The following is a 12855-nucleotide window of genomic DNA, read 5'->3' as shown; positions in this document are numbered from 1 at the left end:
CCGAGCAGAGAGGGGTAGGATGGGCTAAGGAGGGGTAGGATGGGCTAGGGAAGGGTGGGATGGGCTAGGGAGGGGTGGGATGGACTAAAGGAGGGTGGGGTGGGCTAAGTAGGGGTGGGATGGGCTAGGGAAGGGTGGGATGGGCTAGGGAAGGGTGGGATTGGCTAGGAGGGGGTGGGATGGGTTCGGCAGCGATGGGCTGGGCTAGGGAGGGATGGGATGGGCTAGGGAGGGGGTGGGATGAGCTAAATAGGGGTGGGATGGACAAGGGAGGGGTGGGATGGACTAAAGGAGGGTGGGATGGGCTAAGGAGGGATGGGGTGGGCTAGGGAGGGGTGGGGGTGGGCTAGGGAGGGGTGAGATGGATTATAGATGAATATGAGGACAGGTTCTGATGGACGGGTGAAGATATGGATTACTGTGGGGAAAACCTGGATTGGATGGGAACTATAGATGGTATTTGGGGATGAATAGGAACTACTGATAAAAGGTGGGACTGCTTAGGGTGGATGGAGTAAGGGCGACTAGGAGTGCAAAGAAAGGACTGGGGATGAACGTGGGTGATTAGGGATGGGTACGGACGGCTGGGGGTGAATGGGGAAGGACTGGCGCTCCATTACGACCCTTGCTTAAAACAATCTTAACAAGTTATCCCATAAAAGTTTGTACTAAATAATATTGATAATTTTTCTTGAGTTATAAATCTTGGTAAGCTGTATAACGGAGGGAAAAGAACGACAGAGTAATGGAAGTGTGTCAGAGTGCCAGTGTTTATCGCCAGCCCTGCCAGCCTAGATTCATTATGGATACTTTATGAGAGCTGTTAGTTGGCCGTGCGCCCCGCTGTTTGGACTGTCTGGTATGTGATTTAATGTGTGCATACATTGGTCGATTCATTAATATTCAGTAAGTTGCTTTGAAAATATATAGCAAGTTGTTGTATACCGACTTTATCTACAGTATGTTATCCACTTTGATGTAGCGTCATTTGCAGATATAGTTAATACAGTCATCGAGGGATTGTAAAAGGTGATTTACTTCTCTTAAATCAAGCATCTAACTATATATCAGTTACGTAAGACATGAGGTTAACTATGATATAAATGAAGAAGAACAAGAAAGTAAAAAAATACGGAATGATGAGACATAATGATTGTGGGTAATGGATCACAGTGTGTGTGTGTGTGTAAGGAAAAAAAATGCTGTGAGGACACGGCCATTTGAAGTGAATTATCAAAGACAGAAGGAAGCCCCTCCCGCCATGGGATACAGGGTCGTCCTCGGCTACGATATCCCGCTGAAGATGATGCCAGGGAGAGGTGAAGCAACGATAATTGAGAGGGGGGTGGGGGAAGAGATGGGGGGAAGGAGGAAGGGAGTGAGGGAGGGTGCTTGATATATTCATGACATTTTGTTGGTATGAGCAAACTATAAAGCCTGAATCAAGTTCCTCTTGCACTTTAAAGTGGATTCCCACAGTGTTTAAGAGAAAAAGCAACAAACCAGTGTGACTTTTTCATATATTCGAGATTCTGTGAAGGAGACTGAAGGTTCTGCTTTTACCGCTGTATATTTTAACCCGGGCAAAAGTTTTATATAAAACAAAAGTTTGTGCGTTGTTTTAGTTGTGCGCTGGAAGAGCTGAGGGTGAAATGTTTGTCTGTAAGTCTTATGGTTATAAATGTCTTCGAAAGTTCTCTTAACCTACTTTTTAAACAATATTCTCGAATGAAATTTAAAGAGGAAAAGTCGTTTGATTAATTATCATTAACAGTATAGGCGTGATATTATCTGTATCCGTTTACAATAATAAAAAATCATTGATGCAGGAATAATTAATGGTAAATCCTTTGTTGATCAGAAGGAGTTTTTAGTTTTAGAAGTTCTTTATATATTGGCATGGCTCCGCGTAACAAAACAAAGCGAACTACAGCGTAAATCTGATTGTTCAATATTGGAAGAAAATAAACGTAGCACATATCACATTCCATCAACTAAAAGCACAACATGGTAAAATATTTATCAATTATTGCACATAAAACATGACATAATTTCTCAAACAAAGGAACAATTTGTTTAATTAATGTAGAAAAGTCAAATTCGGCCGAGCATGTTTGGAGAGTCAGAAGAGCTGCAAGGTATACAAGCGACAGGTCCAGGCTCACCCCACTGTTTACGTTATACGACCTCAGCTGGAACGTGCTCACCTTCTCCATATTGCTGCCTCCATAAACAATATACACGGACAGCATACATAATATACAGTGACAGCATGTATAATGTATACCAACACTCACACAGCGCCCATTTCTCGACGCTACCTGCTACCGTGTCCTGACCATACGCGGAATTAGCCTCAGTGGTATTGTTTTTCTTTTAGGGAAACTAAGAATTGATTTTATCTATTAACAAAATATATATATTTTAAAGCATATTTCATGCTTATATTACATTTCTATATCTCAGGGTAATGTGTAATTTGTGTAATTTATGAAAATTTTGTGTATATGTGTACCTATGTTTTGTGTGTATATTAATAAATGTTTCAAAAGACACAGCCATTATGTTTGTACAACATGAATACAGTTTTAAATCTCTCCTCTCGCCCGTACTATCATTCATTGGTCTAGTACTTCACGTCAGCCAATTTCTGGATATACAGTTTATGTTAAATAGAATTTTTTTGTAGCTTCATGGGAATGTATCATCCATGATATAGAGTAATGAAATCTTAGGAACAACTGTATGGCAAAGCAGCACAACCCAACAAAAGCCACCATACAGTGTTACCTCTGACCTTTCGTCCGTCCGTCCGTCCATCTGCCCCGACTTCCTGGAAAGATTGTTAACGTTACTACTCATAATCTAAGGCTTAGCCGAAACAAGTTGGTGGACGTAACCAGAAATATTAACAAAAACTCAGACTTTAAACATCAGAAAGAGAATATAAGGTATTCGTAATAAGACAAACTCCATTAATTATGACCAACGTGAGAAATATCATAAACACTAACATACATATGCAAAAACTTCGCCTGACAGGTGACTGATATGATAAGAATGTTACCACGAGGTGACGGAAACTTGGAAAGATTCAAGAGCCTTTATCATTACAGTATCTGCATCTTAATGGTGGGGTTGGAAAACATTTTTGAGGTACTATAAATTTACTAAATACATCATATTCCTATACTGTAACTAATGCCTATATACACAAAAAGTGACAATTCAAGTCATTGCTCCAACGGGTCAGATATAATCCAGCCTTTCAAAAGAGAAGAAAATTTGAAAAATTGGCCAAAAATTACTCAGAAAACAAGTTCTCACAATCTTCCAAAAGCAGTGACACAAGACACCGCCTTTGATCACCCCGGCTAGCCTGTAGTATCTGACTCATCTTTTATACGACTTAAGGCGCCCCAAATTTTTTTTCTCCTGAAATTTCTGTCGTCCTTGATGTACGATATTTTTATCCTGTTTGAAACAACAACAGCGTTTCAGATGCGAGTTCGTTCTCTAATGTTTATTTTGGGAAAGAGAATCCGCGAACGATAATTATCTTGTACCAACAACAAACACTGTTGAATCTTACTATTTCATTTTTGACCAGTTTCACTTGCTACACAGCGTGTGTGTATATATATATATATATATATATATATATATATATATATATATATATATATATATATATATATATATATATATATATATATATGTGTGTGTGTGTGTGTGTGTGTGTGTGTGTGTGTGTGTGTGTATGTGTGTGTGTGTGTGTGTGTAATTAATTATAATAATAATAATAATTAACGGTTTATTGAGAGAGCATGGCAGCCAAAAGGCTATGGGGGCTGCACACACCATACATTCTGGTGTCTTACATCTTCCGCAGTCTGTCTACATCACGGAATGTACGGTACACCATGTCACCAACAAGTAAAATTTCTGAGTTAGAAGCGAATTGATGCAATGTTCACAGAATCTTATGATAATAGATTTTAACAGATGAATTGGATTAACATGGCATGCACCGAGATGTGTAACTGTCAAGCAGATGAATAGAAATGCCTAAACAAGGTGAAGGAATCTGTGTTTTACACAGAAGAGTCTGATGACGAGAACTGAAGCAATGTCGTAAATATAAAATGAATGTTCTAAGCCTTTCAGTTACTGGTATTATGCATGCGTTTAATTTCTAGTATTTGTCTTAAGCAACCATTTTTACAGACTGCATTCTCTTCTTTGCCAGAGACAAGATGGCATATAATATATGAGCAGACATGTTTGTAACTCACTTAAGATATTATAACAACATTCATGATATATTATGATAAATTGTTATCATAATATAATACTACATGTTCATATGTTATTAGCCAAGTTTTAAGTTACCTAGGACTTATTGGTAATACTTTTGTGGTTGATTACGCCTCTCTTTGATAAAATTTCTTTGATGACATAAAATTTACAATAAACCGTTCAGAAAAAAAGACACTATAGTTCTTCTTAACCTAGAGGGTATAAGGATTAATATGATGTATGGTGTGAAAAATTAACATGTTTATTCATATAATGCAAAAAGCAAAAAAATATTCCAAAACCATTAAATTCTAAGAAGTTATTTAAGAGCCTTAGAGGAGTACAAATAATCTTGAATACCTGAAGGCACCAACATGTAAGACAGCACTGGAAACTTAACTCCCTCATGCTATGATTTTAGGAAGAGTAACAAGCACATCATTACCCGTGAACTGCTGTTGTGCCATCAGTCGTAAATAACTTCTCTTAGAGTCGTAAAGAGTGACGTAGTGCAGAATGTATTTAATATTTTGTATTCTAGTTTCATTCTGTGACAATCCAGCCATGAAAATAGCTTAATTAATTCTCACAACGCGTTTAAACTGCACTGCAGCTTTTATGTTGTCAAAACAATTTTCAGAACACCTTTTGTTAGACAATTTAACAGTATTATTTATTGTATTTTTAATTAATTTTTGTGATTAGAACAAAGAAAAACAAAACACTAGAACATAGATTATTCGCGCACCAAAATTTGCAGAAACATAGATCAAATTACTTAACTTTTGCCATGTTGCGATATTATTCATAACGAAGTATACGCACGAGAAGTTTCAGGACTATCTAGTTAACAATGTTTGAAAAAGTGAGCTCGTACATATGTGCAAGTCATACAGGTAATATAGTCGTACAGATGGACAAGAATAACACTATTTACCACGTCCACGTTTAAAATCAAATATAGAAAATTATAATAAGTTGATGAACCAGGTAATGGTTTTTTTTTACTCACTGAAGGAACTAGGGAGTCGATGGGGTCTTGGGGGTCTGGGTGGCTTGGGGGTTGTGGGTACTGGAGGGCCTAAGTAATCAGAATATTAGTTACGGTTATAAACGTATCTTCAGCATCTACGCTGTGTGACTGTTTAATAACGAGAGTGAACGAGTATTTCCCCATATCGTAACCTACCATAAACTGTGCTGCTGAATAGTGCAATTTGCCCCAGGTGTCACGTGATAAGGTTTATACCGCGATAAAGCAGCTGGACAGAGACAAGATTATATATATATTCAGCGTTCACTAAACTCACGGTCGGGAGAGAGACAGAAATGGTCACCGTGTTTAGTGTACTGTGAGTCACTAGGTTTGGTTCATCCGGGTTTTGGGTAAGTTAGGTTTGATTAAGTTTGGTTTGTTGTTGTTATAATGTTATTGCTGCGCTCCAACAACTAATGTCTTTAAGCGCGTAACAAGGTTAATAATACACTAATCCAACAACAAAATAAACATATGAGAGCTAGACCTCTCTGATAAAATAATCTTGGTTAGGATAAGTTAAGTTAGGTTTCTTTAGATTAAGCTAAGTTTATCATATAAGTGTTGTGTGCCTTAGCGCATTGGAGTGATGTTTATGTGCTTGCTGTGTGTGTGTGTGTGTGTTTATTGTTACGTATGTAATGAGTTTTAGGGTTTGTGCATGGTTATGTGAGTGTTTGATATTAATAATAATAATAATAATAATAATAATAATAATAATAATAATAATAATAATAATAATAATAATAATAATTAACGTTTATTTAAAGAGCATGGCAGCCGGAAGGCTGAAAATATACAGTTACATAAATGAGGAATGGGTCTCTTGATTTACAAATAATAAACAAGTAACATAAGTGATACAAATATGATTTATAATAACTAGGTGGAGAGAAGGTTATACTACAGGGTATTTCAACATAGTGACAGTGCAAAAAGTAAGATTGGGACTGAGCTTTTCTTATAGCGATCAGCTAGTGCTTGTATGGGCTGGATGCGGTTGTGGTGTCGAACAGAAATTCTCGGGCGAGGGATCTCAGGTGGTAGTAGGAGCCAGTGTCGAGGATGGTGCAGAAGCTTCTCACCATATTTGCAGATGAGGTCGTGGTGATGGTCAGTGAGAGCCAAGAGTGTCAGTGTGTTGAGCGCTTCTTGATATGTGGAGTAGGAAGGGGAGAGAATAATCTTGCGTGCCTTCTTTTACACTTTTTCTAGGTGTTTACGTTGTGTGGCATTTAGGGAGGAAGACCAGGTAGGGGAGGCATAGGTGAGCTTGGGAAGTATGAATGTTGAGAAACACTGAGGAGCTCGGGCACAGGAACTCCGAGGGACTTGAGTCGGCGGAGGAGGTGGAGACGGAAACTGGAGGATTTGACAACTTCACTGACGTGTGGTTTCCAATTTAGTTTGTTGTCTATGGTGACGCCGAGGAGCTTAGTGGAATTTACAACCTGGAGTGTGTTGGGACCTAAAGTATTTGAAGGGGGTGGTGTGTGTATGTGTGTGTGTGTGTGTGTGTGTGTGTGTGTGTGTGTGTGTGTGTGTGTGTGTGTGTGTGTGCTGGACGTTTCTGTTGTACCTGCTAAGTATTTATGTGTGTTTTGTATATGTGCTTATGGTATGTGTGTTTTCTTTAGGGTTCTTGTGCTTTGGAGTTTTGTAATTAAATCTATAACGTGATGTACAGGTTTTTAATTTTAATAGAATTTTCTCCCTCTAATTCCAAACTGACATTTTATAAGTATATATTCAGGATATTTCGTCCATAATTTACCGAATACGGAATTATTTATTTAGAAAAGGTGTTATCCTGTCTTTCTTCATCTGCTGTGGACATTTACTCATTTTTAAGGAATTGTCAGAAAATACGATCATAACGAAAGCTGGCGGGCTTGTTTACTTTTATGGGAGTTCACATGTAAAGCCCATGATGTTTTAATGAGTAATGTTTTCTAAAGAGACTTGGAGTTGCTTTACGGTCTTTCATCTTGTATTTGGAACTACAAAGGGGTACATAAGAGTCATTCTGATAACGGTGTAGTGGACGTCTCCCCTACAACTGCGTAGCCGCATGCCACCTGCTACGTCTTCCCTAGCATCCAAACGAGCGGCCCAGGGGGGGGGCGTCACCAGATGCCACAGTATCCTAGCAGCGGAGTCAAAAGACCGGGGTTTCCCACGGGTGACTCACGGGTGACTCACGGCTGCTGTGTATATAAGCTCTGTCTCTCCATTGAGATTCATTCTGCTCTCGGTTCCTGAACACGCAACACCTCCTCCAAGCAAGCTCCTCGCTGTCCCGTTCTCAATCAACCTGGAGGCCAGCAACAGGCAACATCTTCTCTAACGAAGCTCCTGCACATCTACCTCCTTCAACACGCTACTCACCGAACGTGCCTACTGAGCAGCTCCTCACCACACGTCACCTCCAGCACCAGACTGTCTATCATATAACTTATATTATACAAGAAAACCACCTTAGAGTTTCCATCCATCCTGAGTGCTAGACAACATTATATCACGAAACCCTACAACGGCAATAATTTAACTTCAATATTATAAAAAAATGTTACGCGAGTTATTTCCCAAGACTGTATCAATTATTTCTCTCTTGAGGAGATTTAATTATCACTTAGATTATATAACATTTATATTAACGCTGAACTTTAATATGATGTATCAGTTTTTGGAACTCTCAAATTATCACCTGATACAATCGTCTACAAATTTAACATCGAACACAAGAATTTTGCTCAATAAACAGCTGTCAATTGTGAGATTTAAGTTTGTTCGTAACACACACACACACACACACTACTACTACTAGTACTACTATTTTGCTGTCACTCGGAATCTAGTATGACGATCATCCAGCTATGATACAATGATATGAGTTATTAAGGATGTCACCTAGGTTGGTGAGTTTTGAGGTGACTAAAGAGGCCGATACGGGACCGCAGGGTCGACCACAGAAGTTGCATATGTGGGGGGCTACATCTTACATCTAGTGCTGCAGCGTCTTTCCGGCGTTGGCGCTTGTCTGCCTCGTTATGCAGTCGGGCTAACTCGAAAGTATTGACACCTTCTTGTATGGTGCTCCTCCAAGCGATACCGTGTGGAGTAATCGTCTCCCTTGTGAGGGGGTCGATTTGGCACTTTTTCAGGTTTATCTTAAGGCTATCCTTATACCTCTTCAGATGCCCGTCAGCATTACGTTTACTATTCATTAAGAGGCTGGAAAGTAGCTGCTTTGGCAGTATACTGTCGTCCATGCTGGTAACATGGCCAGTTCGGCGTAGTTGTTTATGGATAATGGTAGCCTCGATGCTCCTACAGTTGGTGTCAGCAAGAATACTGGCATTTGTTCTCTTGTCTTCCCAGCTAACACGGAGGATGGAACGTAGACTATGTTGGTGAAAGTTTTCAAGTACCTGTGCCTCCTGAATGTGACCCATGTCTCACTGCCATATAGCAGGGTGGGGAGGACCACTGCTAGATATACTTGTAACTTTGAAGATAATTTCAGCTCCCGACAGCTAAAGACACAGTTTCAGAGTCTGTCAAATGCTTGGGATGCACATCTGGTCCGATGCTGAATCTCTTCATCAAAGTCCGCGGTGGTGGACAGGTGGGAACCGAGATACCGAAAGTGGGTAACATTACTGAGGGTAGTACCGTTAAATTGGATGGATGGTGGAGGTGTGGCTGAACCAAGGGCAGGCTGAAAGAGTATCTAAGTCTTACGCACGTTCACCTCAAGGCTGAAGTGTGCATACGCATCTGTATAGGTGTTCAGGATCTCCTGTAGGTCGCGTTCATTGTGAGCAACAAGGGTGTGGCAGTCTGCATGCTGAAGTTCAGTACTGGAAGCTGTAGACACCTTTGTTCCTGTCTGGAGTCGTCTTATGTTGAAAAGACCCTTCATCCGATATGGGATGTTCATCCTTCCGTCTAAATTGGCACTGGCACGAGTAAGAAAGGCAGCCAAGAAAATGTAAAAGAGAGCTGGTGTCAGTACACACCCTTGTTTAACCTCCATTTGGATGGGGAAGAACTCAGACTGGGTGCCATTGTGCAGGACACTGCCGTTCATGCTATAGTGGAGTTGCCTCACAATGATGATGAATTTCGGTGAACAGCCAAAACGGCTGAGCGTCTACCAGAGGGCTTCCCTGTTGACTGGGTCGAAGGCCTTGGTTCGGTTGATAAAAGCCATGTACCGGTCATGACGCTGTTCTCTGCACTTTTCCTTTATCTGACGGGTAGCAAAGATCATGTCAGTGGTGCCACGTGATGGTCTAGGGCCACATTGAGATTCTGGGAGGAAGTTTTCCGCCTCAGGAAGAAGGCTGTTTAGGATTGCTCGGGCGATAATCTTGCCAGCTACAGACAGCAGCGAGATCTCGCGGTAGTTGCCACAATAAGACCAGTCTCCCTTGTTCTTATAAATATTAACGATGGAGGCGTCTTTAAGAGCTTGGGGGATTTCCTCCTTTTCCCATATATTCTCCAGGAGAGAGTGGAGACGGCTGGTAAGCAGTGGTCCTCCTGCTTCATACACCTTGTCTGGGATTTCATCAGGCCATGAGGATTCGTTATTTTTCATTTGTTTGATGGCAGTAGCTACCTCATCCAGGGATGGAGGATAGCTGAGATGGGTCAGCTCTGGATGCTGAGGGACCTGCTTGGTAGCCAGGACATCCACAACGGTGTTTTGGTTGAGCAGTGAATTGTAGTGCTCTTTCTAGCATTGAAGGAGGCCTTCATCGTCTTTAATTATGGATTTACCGTCGGATGAGCGGAGGGGGACTGCGCTACGAGTGATTGGCCCATAAAATGTTTTAGTGGAATTGAAAAATTTGCGCATCTTGTGCTGATCTGCAAATTTTTGTTTTTCACATGCCTTATTTTTAAACCAGTCGTTCCTTAGATTGTAAAGTTCCCGTTGGGCCGCTGCTTTCTTCTTGCGGAAGGTATGGGCTTTGGTCCGAGACTTAGGGTTGTTCTACCAGTCAGTTAAAGCAGCACGTTTATCGATGAGTATATTGATTGCCGGGACATTTTCATCAAACCAGTCCTGGTGTGTTCTTTCGATCTGGCCGAGGGTCTCTCTGCAGGTTTTTGTCATGACTGTGTCGAGAATATCCCATTCTGCACTGGGATTTACGTTGTTTATCAGCATATGTTCGAGCTGCTCTCTGAAAGCATGTGCTACCGCTGGATCCTGTAGATGCATAGTGTTAAAACCTATTCTGGAGGTTTGTTGCCTTCGCCGTTTTGGGGGCAACGTGAAGTGAGAGCTTGGCTCTGACGAGCCGATGATCGGTGTCGCAGTGGTCCGAGCCACGCATGGCACTGGTGATGAGGACATCTCGGCGATCTCTTTCTCTGACACACACACACACACACACACATCTTTTACTCTTATGTGCATGGCCGACACACAACCGTCCAATTCAATTTGAAACAAGAAAATATAAAGAAGTGATCAGACCATACGTGTAAGCAAGGGAAATGTCAAATGTTAGTGCTTTAGAAATTTTTTGGTGATTTTGATTACGCCAATATGAAAAAAAAATCCTGTTTTGTGGTTATGTAGATTTAGAGGGAAATGCTGATTTTATTCATGAAGTCGATTAAAGTGTCTGTTTGACAATACAACTTGTCATTGATATAAATTGCGTCGAGTGTTAGCTAAACAAATGGTCTCAATTATTTTTTCCAACAATAGGTAATCTATCTTGCGAAGTATATTGCAATGATTACAGATGACTGATTATCGTGTAACAGTGCTGCACCGAACTGGTGTTTCCTCAAGTAGTGTACTTTAATATACAGTAGCTCAGGGAGATAAAGGGGGATATTATAATACAGTCAGTTTCTAATACATACATTTGCTTCACAGTCCTAGTTTGTAGCGGAGAGAGATAACCAGACTAGATGATTTGATTTTGAATGTTAGCAAAACTCACATACACAACACTGGGATGAACCAGATCAGAAAGAGTTGTGGTCAGACTTTATAATTATAAGATTTCACTTATGTGTTATCCGGCTGTCTTCCCTGTTTCACTATATCATATTCATGAGTTACTTTAAGATGAAGTTGTTTGTAATTATGATCAATTTAAAATGATTAATTCTGTCTTTATAAATGGTATTAATAATAAATTAGTAGCATAGTGAAACACGCAGAAAGATACTGCAATACTGTCCCAGTATGTTAGTGTACATGACAACTACGCCATTGTAGTCAGCTGTCTGTCAACTAGCGCCAACCAGAGAATTGTATCTCTCATAATTTTTAATTTGGAGTAGTGTAATTACTAACCTTGCTGCGCACATAAAGACCTTAGCTGTTGAATCCTAGTAATAACCTTATAACGTCAACGTCCAGCGCCAGAATGGTCAGCGTTGTTTGAACCATAAGGGCAGTGAGTCAGATACAGTATATCTTAATTCATAACGATGGAAATAGACACTGGTACACATAGTATTAAAATATTACGATGGCAATGAACATTAAAGACGAAATTCCGGTGCACTGCCACCAGCAGCTTTATTATATGATAATAATGCACTAACGAATCCTATCCATCTTGACACCCCGGCTATCATTAGCAACATGGGCCATGACCACATACTTCATTGCTCTTACTCCACCACCCTGAGTACTATTAGAAGAGAAGAACCCCACCGTGGCCACATCCTTCACTGTTGGATGGGTATTCGCAGAGAACAGTGGCCACCACTGTTCTTTACCGCTTTATCATTCAGTGTCACTAGTGCTAATAGCAGAAATGACATCCTCCAGCATGGCCACATCCTTCACTACATTTTACCAGCAATCAAACTGGACTCATTCATCATTCCCTTTTGGTGCTCGACAAGCAAACAACATTCTTGATGGTTTTATGGCGTGATCAGTGAGGCGGCCACTCACAATTCTTCCGCCTTGGAGGGCAGATTCTATTTGTTGGACTTTGATCTTTACTGCGCCAGTTTCTTCTCTGATCATCATAAGTGCTGAACTTTGCAATGATTCCTGTTTCTGCGTGTGTGCAGCGATCTCTTAGAATGTGGTTGACAGCGTCATCGGGAGAGATGATAACGCTGTCTCAGGCAAAAGTTCTGTTAAGACTCGATGAGTTTATCTATCTGTTGCCTGTCCGTTTATTTTCCTGGAACTTTGTGTCTCAGTTTACCTTTGTCTCTTAATTATCTCTACAACTTTATCTCTCTGTTTTCTTTTTCTTGTGTTCCTCTCTTGCTGTTTGGTCTTTATTTGTTTTTCCGGAATCGCTCTTAAGCTTTCTCCGTATCAAAGAGTTATATTCCATGTTGTAATGGTATCTACATTTTTGAAATGCAACATTCGCCGCAACTCTACAGGCCAATATGACAAAACAAGTTTACAGGCTGCGATAAAACTAAGATATATAAGAAAATGGCAAGATTGTTATTCCCCGGAGATCTGAACAGCGAGATCCCAGTGTTATGGATTCCTTTGTGGCAAGATC

This window comes from Homarus americanus, unplaced genomic scaffold, assembly GCF_018991925.1.
Source record: "Homarus americanus isolate GMGI-L3 unplaced genomic scaffold, GMGI_Hamer_2.0 scaffold32929, whole genome shotgun sequence".
Taxonomy (NCBI): Eukaryota; Metazoa; Arthropoda; class Malacostraca; order Decapoda; family Nephropidae; genus Homarus; species Homarus americanus.
The sequence above is the reverse complement of the archived record's forward strand: the minus strand, read 5'-3'. Positions refer to the sequence as shown.